This window comes from Mirounga leonina, unplaced genomic scaffold (genome assembly GCF_011800145.1).
Source record: "Mirounga leonina isolate KUSES-001 unplaced genomic scaffold, KU_Mleo_1.0 Mir_92, whole genome shotgun sequence".
NCBI lineage: Eukaryota > Metazoa > Chordata > Mammalia > Carnivora > Phocidae > Mirounga > Mirounga leonina.
In genome coordinates this window covers 1,416,789-1,432,665 of record NW_023270852.1, presented here as the reverse complement: position 1 = coordinate 1,432,665, position 15,877 = coordinate 1,416,789, and the positions used below count along the sequence as shown (strand labels likewise).

At 33.2% G+C, this 15,877-nt stretch overlaps 1 protein-coding gene across 3 annotated transcripts in view; it reads right to left on the bottom strand.

Annotated features, from left to right (window-relative positions):
• The window catches only part of SOX6 (SRY-box transcription factor 6), a 602,615-nt gene that overhangs the window by 490,126 nt on the left and 96,612 nt on the right, over positions 1 to 15,877 (bottom strand). For all 3 annotated transcript variants that reach the window (XM_034995170.1, XM_034995171.1, XM_034995169.1), the window contains exon 2: positions 8,000 to 8,071. The gene's annotated coding sequence lies outside the window, so the exon portion shown is untranslated. The remainder of the gene's footprint in view (positions 1 to 7,999; positions 8,072 to 15,877) is intronic.

Here is a 15,877-nt window from a genome sequence, read left to right as displayed (position 1 = left end):
AAGGAAGGAAGGAAGGAAGGAAAGAAGGAAGGAAGGAAGGAAATATTCATTACATTAAAAGTCACTTTACAGAAATGTGATTCCAAAAAACTTCCTAACCTCTAAGACTAAAAACATCATATAACATATTTGAAACCTAATTCACATGATTCTTTGTTCTAGAAGATACAAGGATGTTTCTTGCTAATAGTTACAATGAGACATTTCTAAAGATCTCCCATATAAAATTTTAGAGTGTGATACATATATGATTATTTTCATATATATCAATCTTTCCCCAAATAAAGCAAAATTATTGTCATTGGTTTTTCTACCCGGGGGGTACCCATTTCCCTAAATTCCTACAGCTGTTCTTAAAATTCACTGAATTGAAATCAATAAAATTAAACAAATTAGAGGGGGAAAGGATAGAACTCTTTTTAAGTTACTACTGTCATCCAAATAAGTATTTCCACATCTTAAATAACAATCCTCAAATCTATTTTATGATTTTACACAAATCTCCTATTTCAGTAATCTTGTTTCATTAATTTCTCTCCCTTTTGTCTCCTCTGTTCAATTACTGCAGTGAAACTGGAGGGACAGGTATTTCTTCCATTTATTCAACCACATCTCAAAAAGCTCCAGGTGCTCAAAGTTTTCTTATATTCAGCTCTCTTATTTACACCCACATTTTTCATGCCTTACTTTGTCAGCCTTCCTCCAGATATTGCCTTTCAATTCCTATCTGTTCCGTGACTGTGAGTCCAGGGAAAAACTCCCTGTAACTAGTCACAAAATCAATAGTGCCTTCTACAAATGGCCACTACCAGAAAGCCTAGAATGTTTCCATCCCTTAAGCCTGTCAACTATTCATTAAGTGTGTACTTCCTACTATATCAAATATCAAATTATGTGTGACCAATCTCACCTCAAAACAACCCATTCTAGCTGGTGATGCTATATGTATGTAGTCATGGAAGAAAATAATATTTATAGAAGGAATATATATATAAATATGTATATTTATATACATATATAAATATATAAATATATAAATCTGTATACAGATATATATATATCTGTATCTGCACTTTGTTAAATGAAACTCAGAACACTAGTGGCAATAACTAAAATCAAGCCATAGGCTTATCAGCCTGCCATAGCTTTAAGGAAAAAAAAAAAGAACCTATATTCCACCTAATGTAGGCAGCTATGGGGGTGCAGACTTAGATTTCAATAATGTTATTGCTTAATTATCTGTTATGCCTGGGTCAAAAGGGAAAAATTATAATTAACTGTCAAATATACCTTTTTGTTGTGCTTGTATGTTCCAAAGATATAAAAGAGCCCAAAGGTGAAATAAAAATAGAAAATCTGCTTTTATTAATGAACTCATTCACTTAAGTTTATATGAAACTGTATGAGCTGAAAAGAGTTAAGTCCAGTACAGTTTGTATCCAAAGAAAACTCCACCCACATAAACTCTCTAGCAACATATCAAGTTTTAAGCCCTTAGGTTAGAAACCATCTTTTCTTCTCTTATAAGCACTGTGCCAAGCCCTTAGTGCTAAGCAAATAATAATAATAAAAAGCATTACATCATGTGGACAAACTTTTTTGACTGATTAAACATTAAGGATCGGTCTCTTTTGCCAGTCATCTCTATGGAAGGTGATGATTTGGAAATTAATCTTTTTACACTGTAAGTGCCTTGCATCTTTGAAATACTCCAATAAGATATATGTAGGTGCTATATATATAAGGTGGGGGAAGGAGGAAGGGAGAGAACGCAGAAAATATTTTTATCTTTACTAGCAATATTTAACTCACATTTTCTTGTTTGGAGCTGGTAAAAATTTGGTGAAATGATAAGCATTTATATCCATACTCCAAGATGACATGAAATATGTACTTCAGATAAGACTATATGCTGAGAGTGATGTGTAGAGACAAGTATACAACAAAATGAACTAGATTTTGTTGATTATTCAATCTTTATAAACTGAATAGCTACTAAATTATTTCTTTCTAAATGCTTGAGTAAATCAGTGGCTTAACTGTTAACTGAAGTATAGACATTATATTACATATATTATATATATGTTCTATATTACATATATATTATAATTATTGATCATTATATGATAAAATAATGGTTAACTGTGCATAATTACTGCATTTATTGACATTCCCTCACGACCTTAATCTGAGACCACCACCCAGTTCAAATTATGGCTTTATTTCCCCTTCTCTATATACATTTAATTCCTTTAAATATTAATGAAAGTTACATAAGAATACTGGAAGATGATTAAGCCTATCTTCTTGGTTAAAAACAAGTTCAGAAAACAGCTTCTTGGGGAAATATTCAAATTTATTAGCTGCTCTTAGCAAACTGCCCTCAAGCCCCACATTGTTTCCAATCTCAAGTTAAGAAGAATTTCTCCAACGGGCACTGAATCACTTTAATGTTGACTCTTGTGCTGCTCTACTCCACCTTCAAATGTAGCCAGTAAATTCAGCTTTACTACAGTACTATAAAAATGTGAAAGAACCATAATAGCATCTAAAAAAGAGCTGTTGGCGCTGTATTAGTTTAGAGAAAACCCTAAACTGAATACTAATGCAAAATTTAATGATAGTTTGCCTAGTTGCCAAAAGAGTTACAATAATTATTTTGCCATAATGTGTAAGTTATCTTGAAGGCATCTGAGAATATTACTGCATGAGATTCAGAATAAGTCCCCAAAGTGTCATTGTTCTCATGGGTTTTTTCCCGGTAGAAATAAAGCATCAACATACTACCTTCACTGTAATGCTGTCCTCTGATTAGAGGATTGCCTTATAAGTGAAGAAACATTATAAAGAGATCACTTTGCATCCTTAAAGTCAGTTTCTTTGATTGATATCCAACATGGATCTACCTCACATCAAATTCCACTTAACAGTGAATATCATGATTATAAGGTTCCAGTAAAACATTTAAACAGAATCAATAGTTTTCCTTCCCTTTTCTTTTATAACCACGACCAAATTTTTAGAGTTGAAAAGTAAACCAAGATCAAATTTAGACATGTTGTTTGAAATTAGCAAAGATGAAACACTTCACTGCCAGACAAAAGCCCTGATTTTAAGAGTAGATTTTTGCCTTCCCTGAAATGCCTAGCTCAGGCAGTGTATTTTTATGCCTGCAGATATTGGCATGTTTCACATTTGAGATTATGACACACCAACTTATTTTGAAATTTTTTAAATCTTCCACTGCGCATGTTTCAAGTGCTTCATGACTATCACTGATAATTGAGCAATTAACTTGGAATTACCAAATGTGCTGTGATGGCACAGTATGTAGTAAGCGACATGACAGAATAAAGAACAGAGGAACTTAGCACAGTGAATAAAAGTAATAAAGGGTAAAATAGGCCATCAACCTAATAATAATACTGAGTAAGTTTTAATGGTCCCAGGTCTCAGTGGTTTAATGGTGCCAGTAAAACGGTTTAATGAAACAAGTCCAGAGTATTACAAACTTTTTGGAGCAGTTTGTTCTGGTTCTACTAAAAGGAAGCTTCTTTCTAACTGGCCTTGTGTAATATTCAGAGACTGGTCCAAAAAGTAAGTGTGGGAGTTTCATTAGACAACAAGCACAAAACAATTAGGTTAAAAATCCTGACAGGCAAATTCTTAAGAAATACAAGCTTGCAAAAAATAGATGTAAGATCTTTTTTTTGTAAGAGAGACAAAGCAAAAACTCTAGGGCTAAAGATGACCTCAAGAAGTCATCCAGCTATTGTGAACATATTTGCAAATCAAAAATTAAGATACATGGCTTGACATCAAGAGGGAAGGATAAATCCAGCTATATTAGGAAAAATAGAATGCCTCTTCACTGTTCATCCCATCAAGGTCTCTAATACTGGGCTTTTCTGGCTAAAACCATAGCGTGACTGTGAAAAGTAGCTTTTTAGTGCTTAAATACAGCCAGTGAAGCAAATTCCATAAACCTAAATCCTACCTTATTTCGGCGGCAGGCCATCTTAAAGGTTTGCAAGAAAAACCAACAATTTAGAAAGAGATTCAAACTACAGCAAATAAAGGACACTATTAAAAACATTTTTTTCCTCAAAATTCCATCAATATTGCTCCAAAACACCGCAAGGAGATTAAAATAGGCCAGGCTGTCCTTTCAGGTATAAATAAATTAGAAACAGAAAGTGAAGAGAGCAGAAAGAACAAGTATCTAAGGGCACTAGTATATAAAATTTAAAAGCTTCAAATGTAATGGATATACACATTCAGATTAGTGAACTGCTTTCAATTAAAGTAGATTTCTGGCCACAGTTCACAAATGTACAGTAGCTGTGTGTATTAATGTAGATACTTCAAATGTCAGTATATCTCTAATTAACATGAGCACACAACTGTAAAACTGAGAAGGCACAATTTTAAATTCCTCACATTCCCAGCATTAATGCTTTCATGGGGCAGCTCCCGTTGTCATGGAAAATGGCATTCAAGCCCTATTTGTGGATTTTCACAGCTCATCTTTTTTATTTACCTGCTCTATGTCAAGATTAGCCTAGAATAATATTTTTTAAAGATAATGCACTTAGACCTACTTGTCCTGAAAATCACAGGCATTCTCACTGAGGGAGCTTTGGTCTGGGTTATGCTCAGTTTGAAACAGATTTCTTTCCTTTTAAAATACCACAAAGAGATGAATTTGTGATTTTTTGTTTGTTTCCTGAAAATCTACGCAATTCAAAAAATTTCAGCTGAAGCAGGACGTATAGCAGTTTTGGAATAGGGGGATAGGAAAATGTCAGGGAGGAGCAAATGATCCAGGAACATGAGGAAATGAATTGGTAGAAGGTACTCTACAATCTACTCCCTGACTTACTCTACCTCAACTTTCCAAAAATATTTGTACAGCCACCAAATGGAGACTGAGATGGTGATCAAAAACAACAAAAGAAAGAGAGCTAAAATTCTCTCTGTGACAGGATAGCTTGGTTTTATGGAAAGAGCACTGAATTTATACCATGAATCCCTATATTTGAGTCCTGCTACTCTGCAAAGATAAGGATAATTCCTATTCACCTAACAGTTTTTATAAAACTCAGCCAATTTAATGTCTGTAAAAGCAAGTGTTATACCAAATTAAGATACTCTTATTATTGCCTCAAGCATGGGGCTAAGCAATAATCACTTCTTGTGCCAGAGAATAAAATACTTCTGTATCTTTTCAGGGAAAAGGTTGTCATTCAAGACCATGAACAGAGGCAGAATTTTATAAAAGTAAATTCATTATCAAATTATTTAAAAGGCCTGGGTAACCTGAAAAAGCAGGGTATTTAAAGACCTACCTCTGTTTTGTTTCTTTTTTTTTTTTTAACCAATAATTTATTGCCCTGGTAAAATTGAATGGTCAGAATTATATAATTATTTTTAAATTAGAGATAAAAAATTAAATGTGAGATGTTAACATGCAAAACAAGGTCTTCTTATACAATGCCTACTTTTGAAAAAGACAAGAGCAGTTTTATTTTTTAAAGAGGAAAAAAAATGGAATAAGATGCTTTCAGCTTCTGAGAAGTAACCATTTTCCTTCACAGTGTTTTCCTCTCCTGACACAGGTAGTTGATGTGAGGAGGTAAGATTCCAGTCAGTTCTCACACACCCTTGGTGTGGCCCATTCATTATGGATGTGCAAAACAATATCCCACCTTTCTTATCTCACAGACTGATTTCTGCACACCTTACTAAGAAACCTTCCCATGGCCATGAGGTATAACTTTCTGCCTTAGATCATGTAGCAAATAAGCAGTTCCAGGATGGAAATTAAAGTTCCTAAAAGAAGCCATTGTCACTGATCCTATTTGCCTGTTCTTAGGCCAGACTAGATAAATATTTCCATTGCTTTAGCTGCCTCATCATTCAGTGTAAGTGGTGGACAGTTTCTGCAGTAATTGAAAGGAATGGGAACTCAAGCATTCTGGATGCCATGTTAATTTTATCTGACTTATCTTAGTCATAGAATCCTGCTATGGTCCTTTAATAAGAAGGTTCCACAGTTAGAAGATGGCCCTAACAAAGCTTGAGACCACTAAATTTAGGAATGACAAAGTCCATGCCCTAAACTAACATGGAAATTCTTAAGACTGAAAAACAATTATTTTGGGCCTAAATGATTAGCATGACTTCTGCCTACGTGATCAGACAAAACTGACTAAAAGATTATTTTTTTTATGTTGAACTCCAGAAATAACCGTATGAAAACTATAGCCACATGAAAACTATAGCCACAGATTCCCTTCTTCGAATTTTAGTCTCCCTCTTTGTTAGATTGCTAGAAAAAATCTCAGCTAATTGGATCCCTCCATTCAAAGCTAGCCTATGTATGTCTGGTGGAAGGGGAACACAAAAGAGGAGTAAAGAAATCAGAAAAGAGGGCCTTTGGGTAATGAGAAATGTAAACTATATTTTAATGCTTTAATAAAAGCCATCTTGGTTGAATTGCCAGTAATTATCTTGTATTTGTCATTTTAAAAATGTAGTCATCCTAAAAACTTACTAAAGTAAATGACTGAATGATATGAAAGAAGAGAGAAAGGAGGTAAAAGAAAGGATATAGCAACTATGATAAGATTTGAACAACTCAAAATTGGTTCCTTTTACTCAGATTTCTAATAGGATAAGCTCAACTCCTTGGAATTATCCTTTTTCATGAGAGCCCTTCAAAGATACTTTACATTTCTTTCTCCATCTTCTTCAGCTCCTAATCCTCACTATGATACCTTGCACAAATTAAAAGCTTACATTTAATCCAAAGGAGCTATGCAGTTTAATATTTTGTGTTTTACATAAGAATTAAGTCTTCAAATAATAAAATGTGAATTGATAGTTTCATAAAAATAATGTACTCATTCATAAAGCATTAAATATATACAAAATGTATTAAACTATATTAAACATTCACATCTATTTTTTAAGTTGATTCAAAATGCTTGTCCCAGTCAATGCTACTACTAAAAGAAAGATAAAGCTGGTTTTATATAAATATTCACTGTGCTCTGCTTAAATACTGAATAACTTAAACTCGAATTTATAATGTTGCATTTTTTTAAATACTTTTCCTGGAAGTATATCCTCTAAAACTCCCTTGTAGGGGTACACTAACAGAGGACAATTTTCCTCTGTCTTTGTTGCTATGAAATGTATATGAGCTCCTTAGATTCCAACAATATACACATATAAATATATTTTAAACTCAAGTTACTTAAATATGGTCTTATACGTACACATTTTTAATACCTGCCTCATACTCTAAACTACTTCTATATTAATAAATATATATCAATTTAAAGTACTATAATTGATCATTCAAGTTCATTCCATTTTTTTCTTGAAATTTGCCTTTTCTGAGAAAAAAGTATCTTTGTTCTCCCAAATATCATTTAAAATTTAATAGTGTTTTGGGGATGGTGAAGAAAGCAGGAATACCCCCATTTGGATACACATTATACATTCACTAAATAAGCCTTTGGCTCCGTAGTACATAATCTCCTCATGTGCTGACAGCTCTTTGAATTCTGTATCATCTCACGTCTTTTCTATGTGCACAGGCACATAGTACTTTTCAAGTCCAGACAACCAGAAGACTGTAAGAAGTTACCAGGGTAAATTATTCATGTGTATATAGACTAGCCCCTTTAAGGTAATTCATTCCTATAATTGAGCCCCATCTTCAAAAAGTAAGATATTTATTCTTCCAGCTTATTGTAACGGGCCCCGCCATTGTGTTATTTCACTGGAAATCACAATAAACTGGGGCTTTTTTCACCAGCTGGTACTATTTCTATAGTCCTCTTAAGAAAGCACTTACAAAAACCTAATAACACTTAAAGTAACAGAAAAAATAATAAAAATTCACACACAAAAGGAATTAAGAACTTGTTTATAAACTGTAACTATTTCATTATGCAATGAGAAAAGTAATAAATAAACCAATACTTACAAATACGGACAAAAAATCAGCCCCAGCACCCAGAAATCACTGGTAAATTGCCTTTGAATTCATGAAAGTGACCTGAAAGTTAGACAGAAAATGAAATTTAAAAATATAAGTAAATTGCATTTATATGTTTTATTAAAGGAGTATATACATTATGTCTACAAATTATACTAGTTTTAACTCAAGCAGTTGTCCCCATCTATTCTAACAGCTTTTTCCAAGATAATAATAACCAAAAGAGACAATTATTCCACTCTTCTACCTCTAGGAATACATCTCTGTCCATTATGGTTTAAAAAAAAAAAAAAAAGTCAGTAGTAAAGTAGGTGTTTAAAGTATCAATAAGTAAAAACAAAAGGAAGAAAACAATTTTTAAGGGAATAGAGGCTTACAAGTTACATTTAAAAAACATGTTTAATTTATGTCTGCAAGTTAAAATGAATGCACTTCACAGAAAATATCTTGGATATATCCAACAGGAATATCTTACAGGTAGAATAAAAATGAAAAGATGCACTTTTTGTTCTGTTGAAGGTATGGAACACATTTAGACACTCAGGCTATATGCAATGCATTCTGTATAAGGCACAATTCAATCCAAAATTCTTTTGTTTGCACACACTTTAGTTCTGGCTGAACAGGTAACAGATGCAACTCAAACACACAGAGCTAGCCTTGTAAAAAGTTTTAACTAGCACAATGAGTCACTTTATGCCTCTAAATATCTATGGTTTCCTCTCTCCAGAACCCCCATGCATTAGAAGGTAGTTTGGTAGTTTATTTTTATTGTTTGGTCTAAATACAGCACATTTTTAGTTCCATGAAAACAAAGAAACTTTGTTGCAAAGGCCATATTCTTTCCAAAATGTGAGAATGGCTATGAGTAGTGTTCAACTTAAAATAATAATGGAGCTTGAGTTCCTAATTTAGGTCAGAAACTTTCCTAGACTTAGAGATTAGTTTTATTCAATCCACATTTTTAAAATATAGCTAGTAAACATCTAGGTTAGTTAACTAACCTGGCTAGTTAGCTAACCAGATTAAAATAAAATTCATTCTGGAAAAAATGAATCTTGATCAACATCATTTGTAGGAAACACTATTTCCAACATTATATTTACATAGCACAAATGAATTAGGCATCTGAAATTGAGATACGAAATAAATATCTAACTCAGCCCTTCCCAGCTCCTATAATATGCTTTTGCCTAAGTGGCCCAGATAATTTTCCAGTCAGGAATTTTTTTAAAAACATTTTATTTATTTATCTGACAGAGAGACACAGTGAGAGAGGGAACACAAGCAGGGGAAGTGGGAGAGGGAGAAGCAGGCTTCCCACTGAGCAGGGAGCCTGATGCGGAGCTCGATCCCAGGATCCTGGGATCATGACCTGAGCTGAAGGCAGATGCTTAATGACTGAGCCACCCAGGTACCCCTCCAGTCAGGATTTATAGACAATAAAGTCCTGGGCATTTGGACAGTTTTATGTATTGATGGTTAATACACCTATTAGGTTTCTTCACTAGACCTCCTTTTCTCTTTTTTTTTTTTTTTTTTTTTTGAAGATTTTATTTATTTATTTGACAGAGAGAGACACAGCGAGAGAGGAAACACAAGCAGGGGGAGTGGGAGAGGGAGAAGCAGGCTTTCCGCGGAGCAGGGAGCCTGATGCGGGGCTTGATCCCAGGACTCTGGGATCATGACCTGAGCCGAAGGCAAAGGCTTAATGACTGAGCCACCCAGGCGCCCCAAGACCTCCTTCTCTTTGTAAAGAATGGTGCCTCGGGCCTACTTCACTCCAGTTTCACCAGTTTCCAACAATTCTATGATGCCTACTTCCATGGATGCAAGAAGTACAGAAGAGTCTAGCCAGGGAAGGTGGCTCTGAATTTATTTTTGGTATAACACCCTTTCTTCCTCACAGCTTTCTGATGTTTTCAGATCCAAGAGAACAATTTTATCTGGGACACTACATAACACTATGTGGACACACTCTGTGTACTATTGAAATCCAGCAAAGAATACTTGTTCTGATATAAGCTATTCCTACATTTTATCCTGTCCTGAGTTGTAAATTATAATTTGAAGTTATCCACAAATTAAAGCTATAGCAAAATGCTATATATCCAAAAGCATAAACTCTGGGAGAATCCAATACTTACATATTATAAAAATAATCACACCTTGTCTTTCTGGCAACTATTCCTTTAAAGGCATGAATTGGAATTATGCAAAATACACAATATATCGCATTCCTTCATTTGCATTTAAATGATGGGGGATATAATAAAATGCATCCAAAAATATTGTGGCTGACATATATCTCATTTTTTCAATATTGGACTCTTTAGGAGTTAAGATCTCTAACTCTGGAAATATTTGAAATTTGGAACAAATCAGATTCTAGACATTCAGGACAAATAATATTCTAATATACATCAATATGAAGTCAATAATTCTCATTTGTCATATCAATGCAGTCTTACTACATATGTTAAAAGCAACTCTGAATCTCATTATCAACTGTTTTACACTATTGGTGAATTTCGGAACAAACAATTTAAAAAGCATAAGCTTCACACAATAGCCAAACTCTGGAAAGAGCCTAGATGTCCATCGACAGATGAATGGATAAAGAAGATGTGGTGTGTGTATATATATGTGTGTGTATATATATATATATATACACATATATATGAGTATATATATACCAATATATATATACCTATATATATATAGGTATATATATATACACAATGGAATATTATGCAGCCATCAAAAAATGAAATCTTGCCATTTGCAACGACATGGATGGAACTAGAGCGTATTATGCTAAGCGAAATAAGTCAATCAGAGAAAGACAATTATCATATGATCTCACTGATACGTGGAATTTGAGAAACAAGACAGAGGATCATAGGGGAAAAGAGGAAAAAATGAAACAAGACAAAACCAGAGAGGAAGACAAACCATAAAAGACTCAATCTCAGGAAACAAACTGAGGGTTGCTGGAGTGGAGCGGGGTGGGAGAGATGGGGTGGCTGGGTGATGGACATTGGGGAGAGTATGTTGGTGAGCACTGCAAATTGTGTAAGACTGATGAATCACAGACCTGTGCCCCTGAAACAAATAATACATTATATGTTAATAAAAATTAATTAATTAAAAAAATAAAAATAAATAAAAAACATAAGCTTCTAAAATCACACAGTTCCCATTGTTATAAAAAAGAAGACTTTAAGGTATTTCCTCCTGCAGACAATTTAGGAATAAACAAGTAACATTTTATGATGGGAGAAGAGTTAAGAATTAACGCACAAAAATTAACACACAATTTGAAGTAAGTTATTTCTTTAAGACCTAGAAGGTTTAGGCCATTTCCAAAATAAAAGTGACCACTTTGGTCTTGAGGGCAGCACAAACCTAAAAAGATAGAGAAGAAAATGCCAGAGCAAATTACCATCTGTTCTGGAAAATCACAATCTGTTTAGGAGAATGAATCCTCAGAACACCCAATCACCATGGATTGTCCCATTACTCTGTGTGTTCATTCATTCATTCAGCAAATGATGACCATGGGTGAGAGACTGTACCAGACAATATGAACATGAACATTTTTTTAAATAAGTAAAATCATTATGTTGTAAACCTAAAACTAACACAATATTATATGTAAATTATATCTCAATTGATTGATAGGTAGATAAACTTTTTTTTTAAAGGTCATGGTCTTTCCCCTCAAGGATTCTTAAAACTATCAATAATTCAACCTGGGCCACAGACTATTACATCTGACCTTGGCAGTGACATGGTTCATATTCTCTGTCAAATCTTTTGTACATCCTTAATTTATTAAATAAAAAGTGCATTGTTACAAGCACTTCAATATATATATAAAAAAAAAGAATACAAAGAGGAAATGTACAAATGAAGAAATACAAATGGGGCACCTGGGTGGCTCAGATGGTTGAGCGTCTGCCTTCAGCTCAGGTCATGATCCCAGGGTCCTGGGATCGAGTCCCGCATCGGGCTCCCTGCTGGGCGGGGAGCCTGCTTCTCCCTCTGCCTCTGCCTCTGCCTCTGCCTCTCTCTCTCTCTCTCTCTGACTCTCATGAATAAATAAAAAATAAAAAACATTAAAAAAAAGAAATACAAATGTCCAATAACACAAAAATGTGTATAATCTACCTAATAATCAAAGAAATATAAATAAAATATTTTCACCTAAAATATTGGCAAAATATTTTATAAACTGGACAAAAACTAGTATTAGTGAGGGTGTGGGGAAAAAAACACTTTCATATACCATTGATGAGATTATAAACTGGGTACAACTTTTCTGAATGGTAATTTGAGAGTTAATGTTAAAATTTTTAATGTCAATATCCTTTGAATTTGCAATGCTACTTCCAAAAATTATCCTAAGAAACTAATCACAAAAACGTATATATAAATAAATAATATGTATGTTCATTACAGCATTTTTATAACAGCCAAAAATTGGAAATAACCTACTAACCAGATAAGCAAATTATGATACATACATATAACACTACTCTATAATCATTAAAAATTCTGATATAAATGTATATTTATTGATATAAAAAGATGGCCAAAATGTATTGTTGAATTTAAAAACTGCATGTATAATAACCAATCAATTTATAGAAAATCAAATATGTGTACATACACACACACGTGCACATGCAAGTTTCACAAAGTAATGTTCAATTTAGCAAAAATGTTAACATTGAGTGAGATATAGGCTTATTTTTATTTTCTTATTCTTATAAGTTGGTGTTATTTAGATTTTTTATACTTAACATGTCTAATTTGTCCACAAACAATAAAGTTATTTCTAAAATTCAGTATATTATCTATTCAAAAGTAGTCCCCTAAATCCAGACTAACTTGCTATTATTCTGGCAGCCAAAGCCAAATACTAATACTAGTTACAAAAAGAAAAACCTCTGAATTACAAGGCAACTTCAAGCAAGTCTTTTGACATCAAGTCAAGAAACCATAAACATTTTCACAAAAGCATGTCTCACTCTACCAAAAAAAGGTAATAGATCAAAAGTAAATAGCAAATAAAAACACTGCCACCTCCCTGTATAATTACACTCTAAGAGCTTTCAAACTAGATTTTTTAAATCTTGCTTAAAGCTGTCTCTAAGCCACACCCATTTCTTTTTTTATTCCCATCCTTTTTTAATTATTATTATTATTATTTGATTTAGCAAGAAGTTTCAAGCATCAAATGGGTGGTTGGATTAAATGACCTTCCAACCCTGAGAGACAATGATTCTGAGGTACTTTTTTTAAGTATGGAAGTGCTTCCAAAAACACCTGTAACAAAATTTTGTTCATCTTGACATTAAATTATAGCTACTGCATATTTAAAACTCAGGTCAAAGATTAATTTTTTTTAACATACGGAATCATTGATTTAATAATGTCATATATAATGAGGCACTGAGTAAAAACAACTCCCTTTAAAGCATTTATTTTCTTAACTAACTTGAAAAGATATCAGTGCCTGATCTTTCATACATCAAAATAAAAATTAGTGAGGGGGCTCCTGGGTGGCTCAATCAGTTAAGCATCTGCCTTCAGATCAGGTCATAGTCTCAGAGTCCTGGGATACAGCCCCAAGTTGGGCTCCCTGCTTAGCAGGGAGTCTGCTTCTCCTTCTCCTGCCTTTTCCCACTCCAATGCGCACACTCTCTTTCTTTCTCTCTCTCTCTTAAATAAATAAATAAAATTTTAAATAAATAAATAAATATTTGGGAGGCATTAAAAAATATCCTATATGCCAATTTAAATAAGATTTCCTGGAGATTTTATTTTTCATTATAACTGCTATTCTCCCCTAAACTGCATCATTTTTTTTTAAATGTAAAAACTTCTTTACTATTATTATCACTTTTGCTGTTTATAGATAGCATTTGTAGGCTAAAGCCATATTTCTTTAATTCCATAATTCTTATCTTTCCTTTTCTTCTTAATTATACTAAATTATATAGAATTTGAATTAACTATAAAAGTGAAATGTAAAATTCAACTTTTGAAGGAACTGATACCAAGCTAATGCCCAATTTTTTTCAATGCAAATGCTAATAAAGAATATCACAATAGTGAATGTAAAATGAGTGTTTAGTTACTGACATTTATATCTTCTAATGCAAAAGTAAGAGTATTTCTGAGGTGTCAAGGAGGACAACTTAAAATGCTACCTAGTTCAACACTCTGCTTTCCTGGAACAAGGACTTATTACCTCAAAGAAACAGGAATTTCCCCTTTTCTTAAAGATTTCCAAAGATAGTTATTATTGAACGCTACTTCTAGTAGCCTATTCATGTATTCTTTGCTGTTCAATCTACATCTTCAATATGATTTCAGTATTGAGAGCTACAATTTAGAAGGGACATTGACAAGCATTCAGAAGAGAATGGCTAAGAAATCTTACAGGAACCATGTTACATTAGAATGGTTGCATGTTCTAAAGATGGTTAGTTGGAATGAACTTTAGAGACCATCTATCCCATGGTTCTCAAACTCTTTGGTCTAAGACTCCTTTACATTTCTAAAAATTATTGAAAATCCCAAAGGGTTACAGTCACATTTATCAATATTTATTGTATTAGAAACTAAATCTGAGGGAAAAAATCAGTTATTCATTTAAAATAAAATAAATTATTAAATAATCATTTGATGATAAGCCTATTTCATAGTAACATAAATAACATACTTTTGAAATACAAGCATATTTGCCAAAATAAAAAAAAATTAGAAGGCTGGAATTGTTTTGTATTTTTGCAAATCTCTTAAATGCCTGGTTTAATAAAGACAACTGGATTCTCATAAGCACTACTGCATTCAGTCCACTGTGATGGTTTGGTGAAAGTATGTGGAAAATATCTATCTGCACATAGATACAAAGTTGGAAAGAGGAAGAGTGTTTCAATCACCTTTCCAGATAATTGTACCTATTCTTTTTTTACATCAAAACTTGACAAGTAATAGTTTCTCAAAGGTTAATTGCAATATGAAATCTGAAAACTGAATATCAATGAACTTTTTGTATTCTGTTACTTCTTAAACCCACTGATCTTTATTAAATGCATCTTTTACCCCTGCACGATTTTGCAGCCTCATGCATTGGTTCATTTGGAAATATCAGTTCACTGAGTTGTGCAGATTTTCTTGACATATTGACAAGATTGACATATATCATTATTCAATTTTTTAAAAATCACATTTGTTAATATCATCAACAATCTTATCAGAAAAGTTTTTAACTATTGGGAAGTCATCAACTCATGATGGTAGATACAAGTTTTCCAAACTATTAATTTTCTCTTGAAAGCTCAAATTTTATTATTGACAGCAATGTCAGTTGCTTTTCTTAAAATGGCCAGCTGGTTCACTTTGTTTATTTTTGAGACTATGTCTGCCAAGCAGCTATCTGAATAACCACTGTGTGTCTTTTGGCCATTCTTTCAAGTAAAAATGAGGTTCTAAGAAAAAAAGTAGATAGTTTAGCTTATAACTCAGTCATACATGTGACTTTCCTCAAGAAATGTATACTTCCCATTTCATCACTAACACAAAGTGTTAGACACTATACTCAAGGGGCAAGAATTAATAAAATGGCTAATTTTTCCTGCTTGACCTACAACATTCTTTTTTTTATTATTATGTTCAGTTAGCCACTGTATAGTAAATCATTAGTTTTTGATGTAATGTTCAATGATGCATTAATTACATATAACACCCAGTGCACAACACATGCCCTCCTTAATACCCATCACCCTGTTACCCCCTCTCCTTCTCCCCTCCCCCCCTGAAACCCTCAGCTTGTTTCCCAGGGTCCTTAGT